This window comes from Harpegnathos saltator, unplaced genomic scaffold, assembly GCF_003227715.2.
Source record: "Harpegnathos saltator strain DR-91 unplaced genomic scaffold, Hsal_v8.6 scaffold434, whole genome shotgun sequence".
NCBI classification, from domain to species: Eukaryota; Metazoa; Arthropoda; class Insecta; order Hymenoptera; family Formicidae; genus Harpegnathos; species Harpegnathos saltator.
This window is the reverse complement of record NW_020230244.1, coordinates 433,543-447,885: the sequence shown is the minus strand read 5'-3', so window position 1 is coordinate 447,885 and position 14,343 is coordinate 433,543. Positions and strand designations below refer to the sequence as shown.

The 14,343-nt window shown below is 49.4% G+C and overlaps 1 protein-coding gene across 2 annotated transcripts in view; it reads right to left on the bottom strand.

Annotated features, from left to right (window-relative positions):
- Positions 1–14,343, bottom strand: part of LOC105192346 (neural cell adhesion molecule 1) — a 234,846-nt gene that overhangs the window by 125,711 nt on the left and 94,792 nt on the right. Inside the window, exon 1 of one of the 2 annotated variants that reach the window (XM_025301628.1) lies at positions 4,522–5,161. The exons of the other annotated variant lie outside the window; for it this stretch is intronic. The gene's annotated coding sequence lies outside the window, so the exon portion shown is untranslated. Of the gene's footprint in view, positions 1–4,521; positions 5,162–14,343 lie in introns of those variants that run through there. 2 annotated transcript variants of the gene reach the window in all.

The following is a 14,343-nucleotide window of genomic DNA, read 5'->3' as shown; positions in this document are numbered from 1 at the left end:
TGCGGACGTAGCGCGACACACGTCTTATAACGTGGCCGTTTTATCAAAGAGATCATGCGCGACGTCGTCGCCAACGAGCGAGCGTATGGCTAAAGGAATTGAACGCATCAAGACGTCACGAATGTGCGATACCACGCGGATACGGGCGCGCGACAGAAAGAGAAAGGAACGAGTTTTCCGCGGACGTGGAAAAAGAGGCGACGGCGAGGTCGCGAAACGCGCGCAATAACGGCGCGATACACGGCCAGGTCGGCGCGACCGGGCCGATGCCCTTAAGTAGCAACTGGTGTAAAACGAGCAAAGTGGCAGGAAACTCTCATAAATAACGTAATAATCAAGAACGGAGCGCACCCACGAGAACCGTTGTCAGCTGCGCCTAACGTTGCCAGCAATTTAGAGGGAAAATGAGAGAGCGAGGGTAGGCCGGGAATCTACCCTCGTAACGGGTGTCAAAACGCGAGGAGTACAGGAGGGGAATAAGCGGAAGAAAGGCGCGAGGATCGTGCGAAGGAGGGTATAGCGCGCTATCGCAAACGCTATTGCAAACGCCACAACCCTTCGATGGTCGAGTATTTCGCGAGACTTGACCGCCTTCGACCCCGGCATGGCCTCCTCTCTTCCCCCTCCCCTCCTCTATTCCCATCACTCTATTTCTCTTTTTTTTTCTCCCTGTTGTTATCCGAATAGAATGAGGGTGGACGAGCGGGCGGAACAAGCTCATATCATGCCGGACACGAAACCCACCGTGCCGCGTAATGGTAGACACGCGAGTTGCGAGAACAATGCACGGATTTTTGGCAGCGGTCGGGAAATTACGAGACTCTCGCGATGGCCACACACTCTCTTCTCCCTTTCTCACATTCTCCTCTTCCTCTTTTCTTTCCTTCTCGTGCGCTCTCCTCGGTCGATTCGAGGCATTCATCCGGGTCGCCCAAGCGGGGGGGGGGGGGGTCGGGTCATCATTTCGGCACGTATCCAGTCGCGGTCAGAGCGTGCGTTACGTGCCGATGTCGCGAGAGAGTAGTAATCGCAAATGGAAACGGGGAACCGATGCGGTCGCATATACGCTTTCGCTTATGTCACGTAGTCCGATAAACTCGGCCGTAGCGCACCGGTACGAAGTAGTTTAACCTTCGACTGCTGGGGCGATCACATTTGGAAGACGACGCAACGACGCGCGCGGAAGGGGGGTCAGTTTGGTAGCGGCGGTAAATGGCGTAATACGCTATGCATGACAGAAATTACGACCACGCGTAGGATTACGAAGGTATTAGAGAAACGATAAACCACCGCCGACGACGGCGACGCATTCTACTTTTACGACGAGCCTGCACGGAGATCGAGTTCGATCCTATTACAAGGTTCCGCTCTGCCGCTCCTTACAAAGAATATATCGTAATACCGTGTATCTCCGTACAATAAACAGCATAACGGAGGAGATAAACGCCGGAAAATTGCAAAGGACGCGCGACTTCAGAAGCGAACGAGCGCGACGCATCGTTCCCGTTTTCCCTCGATCGATTGATATTTACGAGTACAGTATTACTTTGTGCCGTCGTCGTAATTAAGCGCGGATCATATTCCCCGAGAGCTCGTCGTCTCTTGGACGAGTCTCCTATTCCTTTTGATCCTTTAAGTTCCCCCGTTGCAGGTGCGACTTGAAAGCATGCGTCTCGAGCGATCCCCCAGCTCGCTAAAAATTCATAGACGATAAACCGACGTTAGCTGCGCCTCGCGCGGACGTACATAAAAAGAGACACGGAGATACGTTTTTACGTTTAATCTGAAAGCCGAATGAGGACCCTGTCGCGGGATGCGTCGCTCTAAACACGCAGTCAATTAAACGAGAGAGCTTCAAGCTTCTCATTTGTCCCGCTTCACGTGACACTTATTTACAGCATGTAATTCTCAAGTGACGGAGAAACAGATTTAATTGCTCGGGATGTATGATTTAGGCGAACGCGCGTGACGGGCGCGCCGCGGTGGCCGCGGTGGATGTCCTTTAACCGCAGATACTTGAGAACAAACCAAGATAAATGACGGTTGTTTTAATGGCGCGCCACTGAGCGCCGCGAGTTCTCCCCGACATAGAAAATTGAAGGGTTCCGGCGAATTAAACGTTCGAGGGCGAGAAATTCGCAGGCGACGGATAGGGAAGAGGGGGGGGGGAGGAGGAGGAGGAGGAGGAGGAGCAGGGCCGAGGTGTATTTATGAGAAAATATTGCGAACGAGAGACAAGGAAGAATGAGACAAACATTTGTCTTTTGATTAGTCTTAAGCGAGATAACGGTAATTTAAATCGTGGACTCGAGCTGCTTAACGTCGAAAGTGAGAAACTCAGGCCGAATAAGACATACACCGTAAAGTAATTCCCTCTGCTGAATTTCAATTCTATTCGATTACAGGGGAAAAATAAGCTTTTTAATTTACTAGAGCTACGACGTTCATAAAGTTATCGACAGGCACCTCGAGCAGCGGACACGCCGTGTGATGTAATTTGCTTGTTTGCGTTATTTACCCGATGAATTTATATTATATCTTGAAGCGAATAGCGCGCATGTGGGGTTGTGTGGATGTGTGTGTGTGTGTGTGTGTGTGTGTGTGCATGTGTGCATGTGTATAAAACGCCTCGGGCGGTCCGCGTGTCGGATGCAAATTTTCAATTACGACTTGCCGGGACCGACTATTACCCTCGGTGCTCTACCGTGAAATTAGAAAAGAACGGCTCTCCGTGTGTTGTGTCGTGCATGAATGCCGCATTATAAGAGCGATCGGAGCCGCGGGCTGAGCATCCATTATATCTTTCCTCCTGAATTCTAACAAAATATATGTTTGTACGTTCCTCGTGTCATTTACGGCGAGAGAGAGAGAGAGAGAGAGAGAGAGGGAGAGAGAAAGAGAATATTTCGCGACGTTTATTTGACGGCGGAGGAGCGAACCACGCGGAGATCAGCCGAAACGTATCGCGGCGAGGCGCTCCTTAATGCATCTTGCCCTGCCTTTCTTCTTCCTTCCCGTTTACTTTTTTTCCGTCTTCTTTTCTCATTCGTCCTCCGAAAACGGTATTCTCCGCGGTGACGGAATTCGATAATAGGATTCTCAGTGGGAGGTGCGTCACGTTTACGCGAACGTCGCGTAAGCGTAAGCGTAAGCGTAAGCGTAAGCGCGGAGAGCGAGTTGCCTGGTGCGCGCGTGAGATTTTTTACATTTTTCTCGAGGCTTGCCGTCTGCATAGGTATTGCTTAAGTATACGATATATCACCGGCCGCGCGCGCCTTCCGGCCGACACACAGTGAATCATTCGCCTATACCCAATAAATTGTTTTCCACCCAGGGTTTCCCCCCTCCGTCGGTTCGGCTCGCGGAATGTTTTAGAAGAAAAAACCCCCGACGGAGCCTTCACCCGGCGAAACGACGGTGTAACGTAGCCTCGCGCCGAACACGGCCGATCTCTTCGTGCCATACGCTCGCGGAATGGCTCATAAAAATCCTATTAAACGATAAATTAAAATTTCATTTCTAGGCTCTCGGACGCAATAGAGGTATAAACGAGAAGCAAGGATCGCGATCGTGCTCGCTTTCTCCCCTTTTCCCGACATATATCGAGCGACCTCAGACCGACTCTAAATATAAATCACTTTACAAGGAAGAAGAGAAAGAGCTGTGATCAATTTGTGCGCACCGTCGATACACCTTTTTTTTTTAGTACCGTGGTTATCCTTGCCGATCACGTCCGTCGCGGAAACACAGATCCCCACGAAGAAGCGCGAGCATAGATTCGCTAAAATGCGCCGTGTGATTCAGAGAGATTCAGAGAGGTAATGTCGAACAGAAGTATCGATGTAAATCGTGCAGGATCTCGGACGGCGACGTAAACCGTTTTATTTATGTTTTCAGAAAACCAGCTTTCCCCAAATTACAACGTACTGGCGTCGTGAATTTCCGTATGCGAATATATTTATCGAATGCGTACAGATCGAAGTGCATTTACGATCGTTGACTGTCGCGCGGAACGATGAATTTGTGACGCAAGAGCTTCGAGTTTTTTGCGAGTGTTCTCTCGATAAATCTATTCTTATTTCTCATCGTTCGTTTAGGCAAATAGTAAAGGTAGACTGTCCGAGTCGAAATTTTAGGTCTACATTAATCTTGTAAATTCCGTTAAATTTATAAGACACTTGAGAGAGAGAGAGAGAGAGAAAAAGAGAGAGAGAGAACATAAAATTCACTATTTACGAAATTTATATGATATTCCAAGTTCGCTTTTCGTAAATTATTTATGATCACATCATTTAAGATCTCTGATTATCAAACGTAAATAACTAGATTCATATTCATCACCCGTTTTACTTGGCTACTTGGATAAATATTGTTTGTGTAAAATATGGTCTGACAAATAATTAGAGATTCATGAAGCTACGACGGTTTGTTAAATAATAACAGACTATGAAAACCGACCTAAATTTCGACTCGGAATATCTCCTTATCCTCAGAAAATGTATAATAGATGAATTGACACACCTGGGAATAATACACCATGTATCGCTGCCCGCTGCCCGACGTTCTGCGTCCTCCGTCCTGATTTTCCGATTCAGCATCCCGGTCCCGGCTGGTATTTTCAGTCATTCGTGGCACTAACACTGACACTCGCGCAGATACAATACGAGAAATATTTAATAACCGATAATATACAATAACAATCGATATATTTAATAACGCGATGCCGACGAGAACCCGATTAAACGTTTGAAAAACCGATGGCGATATACGTAACAATTTACATCACGACACACGCGTCCGCGTCGCTCGTCGGCTCGAGACGTAATGACCCGGGACGAAGGCAAGCGCACGAAGAACCAAAACAATCGGCACAAAGTGTTGTCACCTTCAACGGTCGTTCTGTGAGTAGCCGCGTACCTTCCGCGAAATTCGCACGCGGCGATTCGGGAATGACAACAAACAATGTCTTTCAAATCACCCGGACCTTCGACGCGTTTCTCGGAAACGCTATCACAGAGTAGTACGTCTTAAAAATTTCGCCCGCAGCATTCGACGATCGACAGTAAATGCAGCGTTTACCGACCGACTTGTATCTTCGTTGCACGAGAGCGTCGACTAGCTATGATAACGATCAGCAGCTGATACCAGGACGGAGCACAGAACGCAGAATGCAGCGGCAGTCGACGATGTGAATCCTGTAATTCCCTGCTATTCAGCGCGCTCTTTTATACTTATAAATTTTATAGATATTTTTAACGTCAAGGTAATAAAGAGATTATGACGATGAAAAGAGAGCTCCTTATTCTTCTACTTATTCACCAATATTATTCTTTACCCGTATTTAATATTTGTCATTAAGTATGAGTGTTGTATATCTAATGCATCATTGATTGATATCGCTGAGATTAAAAACAAATATTAAATACAGGTGAGAAATATATATAATAATATTAATTCACGAATTTTGTAAGTTTCAGCGTGGAAAATACGGCGAGGAGACTAACTCTATTCGTCGCATTAGAGTAGAATAATAATCTATGTCTTTCATAATCTACATATTTCAAGATTTTCCATCAATCTTTCAATCTCAATGGAATTTGCAGAGTTAATATATAATATATAACTGAAATTTCGACTGGTCCTGATCCGCGCGTATGACGCGCGTGCACGCTCGCGATCTCTCGCGTATTCGTCTCCGCGAGCGGAAGCGCCCCTTCGACGTCGGTCGCTTCATGATATTCGGCTTTTGCGCATCGTAATACCGTCGAGCAACCATTCATTCTCTCTCTCTCTCTCTCTCTCTCTCTCTCCCTCTCTCTCGATTCGATGTACGAAACGGCAGGGTATTCCGATGGAGCCTTCAACCGAAATCCAGATCAGATTCGCGACACGCGCCGTCTACCCCTATTTTGATTCAAGACATACCGACGTGTTTCGCTTCGAGGCGTTTCTTGAAGCGGCGATTGACTGCAGATATTCGTCTTCCCGCTTTCTTTTCCCTCCCGCCGTTATGCCCCTTTTCCTTGCCCGGTGCACGTACCGCCGTAGCACGAAGCCCCGTTGTAAAATCCGAGCGAGGTCGTGCGATTTTTCCGAAGAGGGATTCGTCCAAGCTGATGATCCCCGAAAGGAGATAAAATCAGCGGGAGGTATATAGATATATATATATATATATATATATATATGTGTGTCAGGGAGAGATGTGCGCCTTCGGGAGAACAGTAAAGAAAAGTAAATTAGATTTGACGATCTCCTGGGTGCAACAAATCTGTTCGGGATCTCTGATACGGGTTACCTATCGTTATATCCCAAAAGAGTCAAAGGACTGGTCGTATCTCATATTGAATTTCAATGTTTCCTCAAGCAGAAGTATGCATCCCGATTCTTTCGGGCGACTCGGAGGATACCTCTCGCTCCCACCTAATCGGTAACATCGTCGTGAAGTAATTTCGCGACGCGCGAAAGAGAGGTTTTATTCAAGCGACGAATTTATCGCGCGAATGATAAAGATGACCGTGATGCCGGAACTGCGCTGCGTTATTTTTCCCCGACAATGTATATTTATTATAGAGACGTGTGTATGTGCGCGCGTATGCGTGTATGTACTAGTTCGAGTATGCATCCCGAGTCTTGTAGTCGAGCGAAGTGACAAACGTCACTTCACGCGGCGCGGTTTGTCGATAGTTCGACGCCAGTTCCGTCGGAGTTGCAGATGTGTTTATTACGGTCCACGTCCAAATTACAAAACGCGCGGCGAAATCTCGAGTTCCGCGAGAAAAAAGTCCGAGAAAATGCGCGCGCGTGCATTCCTCCGTCGGCCACACACACACACACACACACACACACGTTCGATCTCACGTGACAGCGCAATGCAAGAATTCGCGTGCACGTGGAATTTTGTATTAAAATTCCTCCGCCACGTCTCTATTTCTTCCTTAACGCGCGCGTAACTATGTTATATGACGCAACTATGTTGTCACTGTGTTACCCTAAGTACGGATTTGAAGCCGGCGAAATTTCGTATACTTTCTTCCCGTCCGACTGCGAACACAATACCGGGACCGTTTTTCCGTCTTCGTTGCGTAGCGCCGCGAGCGGTCTTTATTAAAAAAATGCAACAAATTCCACTTTATATTTGGCGAACGTTCAAACGTGCAGACCGTGAGATCGGGCTGGATTATTAAACGCGTACGTCTCAGTTTGCGCGGGTCGCGCTCAGCCATGCTATCGGATACGTTTCCGGGACGGGCGTGCGCTTCCCTCCGCTTCTCGAGCTATCTAACGAGACATTTAACTGATGATCAAGTTTGATAACGGCAGCGGGAACTCGCGTACAGGATAATATTGGTAATTCATATGATTTGAATATTTGTTCGGCCCGAATGCGAAATCATGCCGGGGCCATCAAAAGTTTGCTACGCGGGGTGATAAGAAGAGGATTTGCCTAACGCCGCCGCCGTCTCTCTCTCTCTCTCTCTCTCCCTCTCTCTCTCTCTCTCTCTCTCTCTCTCTCTCTCTCTCTCGATTTCAACACGGAAGCTGTTTAAACTTCTAAAACTTCGTATTACCTATAACATCCGGAAGAGATGATTCAGACCGGATAAGTACCGCGATACTTTGCATGAAGAGTACTACAGAGTTGAGGAACTTTCTTCTCCGGGCGGTTCATTCGAAAAGGCGCATCTCGTCCGTTCTCTCCCCGGAAAAATTCATGGTTGTAATTCATAGTAGCGCGAGTTATCCTTCGCCGGGAAATTCAAATCTGACCCCGGATAATTCTCGGTTTCTCCGCGCGGATGGACGGGCGGCGAATGGACGTCCCTCCTCCCCCTCGTTTCCCTTGCCCTTTGTCCGCTCGACGGAGCGATATGTATTGCACGTGATTTAATAACGAGTACTTTTCTCTTTTCGTCTTTCGCGCGGTTCCGCGCAACGTCGGTAAGCTGGATTAACATTACGCGCGAAGCGCGGAAGACGATTTTCCCCGCACCGTCGCGGCGCATTAGGCAACGAAATTTTTCTTGCTGCCGCGAGTCGTTGAAATTTGCAGACCTGTCCCGCAGCATGCGAAATCCTCCGTCAGTGCAAGCGTTTGCTCGCAAGTGCCTTCCGTTTTTGATCGTCGATTCCCCCTTTCAGTCGTTCTAATCAGCTGATTAATCCGATTACTCCGACGTGGTGCATTCAATTCGGCGTTCAAGCAGAAAGTGCCGGCCACACCACCGTGTTCTTCACGGCCGCACGCATTAGCATATATTTGTTTCGACGTCAAGGAAGATCCTGCTAATTTCCTCTCGTTCTTGTCGCTCGCCTCCGTTCATTCAGCGTCGATTGTTGTCTATCGCATCTTGCATCTTTGGATACAAGCATGCAACAATAATCGTTTCGAGAAATTGTATATTATTAAACATATTAAACATAATCAAGTGTTATTAAGCTCTTCCATTAAGGTATCAAGTTGACGCTCAACAAGTGAATAAAAGCCTAAGTTTCAACGAGTGCTCGAGATACTGACGCGATTTTAGCTTGTAACGTCGGAGAGACGCAATTCCAACGCGAAGGATTAATTATGAACAATTCATTAAATTGACAGAAGGATGGAGGGTTTTTCTTAACGACGGAGACATACTCCTTCAGTCTCGAAAGCGATGTAGCCTTGAGTTTTTTCGATCTACACGTGCGCGCACGACGTCTCTTTTAATGCGACTATTGTGCGCGCGCGTACACATTCTGTCGGTTTTCCCTCGTTAAAACCGCAACGGCGGCATTACGGTCGCCCTGGGTACCGCGCGCAGTTTATTTCGTAAGATGAGCATTCCGCCGTTGCCATATTATAGATCGCAGACAACAACAATGCGAGCTCGCAAAATCCAATCTGGAAAATGCTTGCATCGCTATGGAGAATTCGACCGGGACGTCGGCGTCCAATCTTCAAACAATACACAGCACCGTCCCCCGGTGCTTTTCATTTCCTCCGTCTCTGAAGTGCCTTTTTTTGCCGGGCAGTTTCTTCGAGCATTGTTTGATCGCTTATTCTCTTTGGCCGTTATTATCCTTCCGCCTTGATATATAATGCAACGGTCGCTTCTCGAGCGCACGCGCGCGCGCGCCTTCACGTTCACGTTTCACGCGCGAATCCGCACAGACCTACCTTCCCATCCTCTCCCGCCCCCCCCACCCTAATCCCCCCTCCTGCCCGCGTCCGATGTAATCCCATTTGTCCGTAACTGGGTCGCGAAGATTCGCACAATTTTTTTTCGCCTCTTTGCACCGGACACGATCTGTTGTTTAGTTGCCTCTTTGCCTCCCGTCGCTCCCCGCGAAAAGCTGCGATACTTGGCCCCCTCCCTTTATTCATTCGCGGAAAGAAGCTGCGAAATGCGACACGCCGTCGCGCTAGCGGGAGGATAGACGAGGATGACGACGTCGACGGCGGCGACGCTTCCCGACGGTTATCCGTACGCGGCGCGGTATTTGTGCCGCGCACTGGAGCGAAATCTCTGAAACGCGTGAAATTTGACATGCCGCTGCAAAATACATGGCAACGAATTTAATTTTTCGAAAGCCGCTGACGACAACGACGACGATGACGACGACAACAACGTGGAAGCTTGTCGGTTGGTTTTCGCGGCGCTCGCGCGCGAGCGAAAACCCGCCACCCGCGCCGGGGAAAATATTCCGCAAGAACGCGGCGCTTTGACGCGACGTTTACTTCCGCGTCTTGCTTTTATTATTCGCTCGCATTATGCATTCCTCCCGCTCTGCCGCGAACGTCAGCCGAAAGAAGAATGGGAGAATCTTTTGTTTTATCCTCATTAGACGCTCGTTACACCCGGACCGCGTCTGAGGGAAAAAGCCGTGCTTTCGCGCAAGCGAACGGATATATTATTACACTCGCTTCGGAAATGTGTGGAAAACTGAGGACGTATGAATGCGAATCGCTCTCTTTCTCTCTTTCTCCCCTCCTCTCTTCCTCTTTGCTTAAGCGGACAGACAGCAGCCGTGTTGCAGCTTTGATTGCTCGCTCTTCACCGATATTAGGAGAATCATCCGGAATGAACGTGCGTTACTCGGAATATAGTCTCTGATCTCCGATATCCTTTTTCCGTTTGCGCTCTTCTCCAACCTCGAAGACGGATATAAGAACACTGCGGTGCACTCAGCCGGAATTCCGCCTCCAACTCCAAGCCAGATTTACGTTTCGCACGATTCGCCACAAATCCGTCTTATTCGAAACGCGTAGTCGAGAGAGAGAGAGAGAGAGAGAGAGAGAAAGAGAGAGAGAGAGAGAAAGAACATCTCCCTCCCCGATCTTGCCTTCCGCCTCGTAAGCGTGTCTCGAAATACGCGCGTCTTCGATAGTACGCGGACTTCCGTCGTCCTAGGTTGCACAGTTACGTTTGATCGATGATTCCTTTCGTTTCCCTTTTCCTGCCTCTCCCCCCTCCCTCCCCCCTCTCTCTCTCTCTCTTTTCGCTTCTTTCGTTCGTTCCGTTGGTATATCATGCAGCGGCATGTACAGCGGCGTGAAATATGATACGGCCGCCCGAGGCGGGCTTTTTAAGCTTGGCTGTACTCCAAAGGGCCCACAGGGCGCTAAGTCGCGTCATATTTCCTAAATCATCGCGCGGACTTCGAACGTATCCGCGGAAACGAGCGATCGAGAGCCCCGGAATTCCCGCGCGGCGTCGCGCTTTTCGCTCGCCGGGAGTTACCCCTCTCGATCCTGATGAACGCGCCTCCACGAGTACGAGGCGAACGACGCGACGGTGCGCTTGCGGCGCGATCGCATTAAATTTGCGGATAGTTATAGCACCGCCGGCAAACCGCGAAGTGATTTCCCTCGCTGTACACCATTTGTTAATTGGTTGCAATTATAATCCCGCTAAGCCCCGTTCGATTCAATCTTACCCGCTGGTTTAGCCGGTCGGGTTTCGCCGCGAACCAGACTCTCGAGAACTTCTCGCGCGCAGCGCTAATTTTCTTTCGATTTCGTGCTAAAATACACACTTCTCCTCTCCCGTCGTCGTCGTCGTCGTCGTCGTCGTCGTCGTCGTCTCGACGTGCTCGGCTCGACGTGTGTTCTCCGCGAGAGGCCTCTCCCTTTCGAAAAATAACATCCAGCCTCGTCGGAGATATTTTCTCACGGACCATCGCGGATATCGCGGTATATATCACACCGATATCACACCGTATTACAGATAAGGGTGTGAGTTGTAGTATCGCTTCGATATCATTCGACCGCAGGTGCCAGCGCGTAATCAAGTGTACGCGCGCGAGCGCGGCATAGCCTGTGCGCTATGGAGAATTGCGCGAACTTTCGACGATACGGCAAAAGCATAGCGATGATTGGACCGCGCGCGTGCGCGCGTCAGTATCCCGTACCTTTCATGATTTCCCGACCAATAATGCAGCGAGCGTAGCTAATAACGTAATGTATTGTCGGCCAACGAGTAGTCGACCAATAATTTGTATTGTTGATTAATGAATAGTTGTTGGCCGATAATGTAACGCATTGTGTCGCCCAATGAGTGGGGGGCGAGTTCCGAGAGCGACAGGTAAATATAACTATAATATATTTCACGCGCACAATTCTGTATTCAGTGACAATTTAATGAAAACTTCCTTTGACGGAGGAGAGATCGTATGTATTTTGCGTTACCGTATTTTATGCTGCACGCCCGGGTCGCCCTCGCCGCGGCCAGAACGAGGGAAGCAAAGTGCGCCCGCGGGAAATGAAACGTCAATACGGTTTATGATGCAATAATATAATTATCGCGGAGGAGCGAATTTCTTGCGGGAAATCGATTCCCGCGTCGGCAAGTACGAGAAGACGTGAGAAGCGTGTCGCCGTGTCAAGAGGTAATTCACACAACGACGACCGCGATCGATCGCCGTGTCGCTTGGAATCGGTCCGCTGCTTTTTGCACGTCCCGAAAAAATGCATGTACGTGCGCGAGAAGATGCGCGCGTAATCGCGCGGAGAGACGCCTCGCGTATTTGTCGGTTATTAACAATCGCGACTTGTCTCGGTGAGAGGAGAATTTTGAAACGTGCGCGAGGAACACGTGTGTGCGATACGTTCATTGTCGCGCACAATACTTTCTTTGTTGCAAAAAGGAAAATACGATCGCGTGGCCGAGAGAGCGCGCGGAAATTAAAGCTGAAGCTGAACAACGCCCGGAACAACCGTGATCTCCGTTATTTCGCGACATTCAGAAATTTGCCGTCACACTCGCTCGCGAATTCGGACTCGCGCGCGCGCGCGCGCGCGCGCGATCTTCCGCGTTGGGAAATGTGTGCGCGTGTATACACGGTAGTTATATCGAGCGACGCGAGAGTCGTTGTCTCTCTTTAAAAGCGCACAATAGCGCCTAACAGAGCCCGAGAGATTCAAGAACCTTTTGAGCCATTCCATTTGGTCGCGATGGTAACGGCATCTGGCAAACTTAAACTAAAATACAGACAAAACCTCCGACTTACAAACGAACGAAATAAGGACACATTAAAACTTGCTACCGCGGACGCAATACGCGACACAGTCTTCGTTTAATGTACAGAATGTTCCGCGAGTGAAGCCATTCCTTACAGCCGCGGTGGTGTTCTTTCAATTAATTCGGTATCAAGCTGCCCGCGATAAAAAGTCGCTCGAATCGGTCTCGCAACGTTTCAATTTCCCATGTAAGATTGCCACATGGAGCGCGAGCTGAACTAACTTTAAATTAAGATCCCATAAAGCGCGCTGACGCGCTCGCGCGCGGAGAATGTCTTCTCGCTGGAATTAATTAGCTTCCTGAAGTCTCTCGTGTGCCGAAGACCTCGCTAACTAAGCAGTCTCGATATTACTCGCTCGATATCGATCCCCAAAAGTGGGGCATGATAAAATCCGCGGATCAATGATAATTACAGCAACAGCCGTGTGTATTCTCTCGCGCTACGAAGCAAAAGGTTTCCACGAAAGGTTCATCTATAATAGCGCGCCGACCGCATTGCGGAAGCAGCGCGGTTACTTCGGAACGGAAGAGATAAAAAGATAAAAAGCGAGGCAAAGTGGCGAGGATGTGCTGGTGTTTTAATAAACGCCCGGAGAATCGAAAATAACAGTTCGCTCGGTCGCGCGTGCGCGCGCTCGCGCCATGATTTCGGGGCTGATTCCTCTCTCTCTCTCTCTCTCTCTCTCTCTCTCTCTCTCTCTCTCTCTCTCTCTCTCTCTCTCTCTTTCTCTCTCTCCTTTCCCGTACACGAATCAGCTCTCTCTCCTTTTTCCTAGCCCCGAGTGCCGTCGCTCTCAAAGTGATTTTCCACGGAGAGTCGTCGTCTACGTGCTCGGTGTGGCTCGATAGGTGGCTAAGAAGACGACGGGAAGGCAGCGGCGACGAGACGGTAAGACGGAGCGCGAGTTGGTAGAGACATGCACGCGCGCCCGTTATCCTTCTTCCTTTCCTTGGCTCGTGAATGCTTCAATTTCGAGACAATTCTCGACGCTGCCTGAAACGCTCAATCGCCTCGGCGGCGCGGGCGGGCCGTTATCGCGGTCGCAAAACGAGATTTCGATCGCGCGCGCGGTCCACGACGGCACACCGCGATAATTCGCGGCTCTCCACGTCGAGACAATCCGCCGATCCACCGGCGCGCAGCCCTTTGCTCGCACGAGTCGGATATCCGAGCTCTTTCCTCGAGGATATTCCCAGCTTCCGCGAGGGGTTAAACCCTCCTCCCTCGTTTCTACCCGACTCGCGGTAGTCCACATACGAGGGTAGCGCTCGTGATTACGAAGGCGGCACGAGTCGCGCGAATTTCGCGCGTTTGGAGGCGCCTCCTCGGTAATTCGTGCGATATAAAAGACAAATTCTTCATTAATTAATTCCCCCTTCCGCGACGCCCCCTGAATATTTATGACTTAAGCTGTTCTCGTGTAATCACCGGTACGCATACGAGGGAATACAGTGTGTAATTTATAATTATTTCAACCCTGTAGAGATCTTTGGCTCGTTGTAACAATAGGAGTAATCAGCGTTAAATTACGCCGGGCACACCCGGCGTATATTGGTTGATTAAATTTTCATTATCATAAAAAGCGGCGCTGCGCTGCGCGAAGCTACCGGAGAGGAGAACGCTGTACGTTACGCGTATAAAGCCCGGGACTGTTTCATTTCGTTATTTATTATCTTTTTACGTTCGTTATTCTACTCTGTGTTCATTAGCCTCGCGTAACACGGTATTACGTCCGAAAAAAGCTTGCAATTTATGCTCGTGCTCGTTTGCACGCGCTCGCGAGATCCACGCGCGCGCGCGCGCGCTTGTTGCATGCCAAGTACGCCTGATGCGAAGGAGCAGTAAGAT